Source organism: Perkinsus marinus (assembly GCF_000006405.1).
Source record: "Perkinsus marinus ATCC 50983 genomic scaffold scf_1104296970770, whole genome shotgun sequence".
In the NCBI taxonomy this organism is placed as follows: Eukaryota; Perkinsozoa; order Perkinsida; family Perkinsidae; genus Perkinsus; species Perkinsus marinus.
Genome location: NW_003202332.1, coordinates 1 through 997, shown reverse-complemented (window position 1 = coordinate 997; position 997 = coordinate 1). Strand labels below are relative to the sequence as shown.

At 48.9% G+C, this 997-nt stretch overlaps 2 non-coding genes across 2 annotated transcripts; both read left to right on the top strand.

Annotated features, from left to right (window-relative positions):
- The first annotated feature begins 306 nt into the window (after window positions 1–306).
- Window positions 307–379, top strand: Pmar_PMAR028462. Its single transcript has one exon. It is a non-coding gene; the product is annotated as a tRNA-Arg (tRNA).
- A 293-nt stretch (window positions 380–672) lies between these two features.
- On the top strand, window positions 673–745 carry Pmar_PMAR028461. Its single transcript has one exon. It is a non-coding gene; the product is annotated as a tRNA-Arg (tRNA).
- Window positions 746–997: the final 252 nt, after the last annotated feature.

Genomic DNA, 997 nt, shown 5'->3' with positions numbered 1-997 from the left:
CACCGAGATCGTCTTCGAGTCGAAAAGTGCGCATATACACGATGCCACTGCGCCGTACAGATGTCGATGTTGATTGTACACCCTTGTGACTCGTCGGAATACATGCTGAAGCTAACGGTACAAGAAGATTGTTGGTCTGCCACCAAGCGATCTCCAATGAATTGACCCCTTTAAGAACACTATGTAATGGAGGCCCCTCTATGAGGAGCGAGAGTTTTGCGATCTATTCAGCGTGTCGGATGGGAAACCATGTGTGCCATGAAGTCAATGGGGCGCAGAGATGGTGGGACAAATCTCAAACTCATTAGTCTCGTGGCCTAATGGATAAGGCGTTGGTCTACGGAACCAAAGATTGTGGGTTCGAGTCCCATCGAGATCGTTTTTACGCCGGAAAGCGCCCATATACGGATGCCACTGGCCGTACAGATGTTGGTGTTGATTGTATACCCTTGTGACTCGTCGGAATACATGCTGAAGCTAACGGTACAAGAAGATTGTTGGTCTGCCACCAAGCGATCTCCAATGAATTGACCCCTTTAAGAACACTATGTAATGGAGGCCCCTCTATGAGGAGCGAGAGTTTTGCGATCTATTCAGCGTGTCGGATGGGAAACCATGTGTGCCATGAAGTCAATGGGGCGCAGAGATGGTGGGACAAATCTCAAACTCATTAGTCTCGTGGCCTAATGGATAAGGCGTTGGTCTACGGAACCAAAGATTGTGGGTTCGAGTCCCATCGAGATCGTCTTTACGCCGGAAAGCGCCCATATACGGATGCCACTGGCCGTACAGATGTTGGTGTTGATTGTATACCCTTGTGACTCGTCGGAATACATGCCGAAGCTAACGGTACAAGAAGATTGTTGGTCTGCCAACAAGCGATCTCCAATGAATTGACCCCTTTGAGAACACTATGTATTGGAGGCCCCTCTATGAGCAGCGAGAGTTTTGCGATCTATTCAGCGTGTCAGATGGGAAACCATGTGTGCCATGAAGT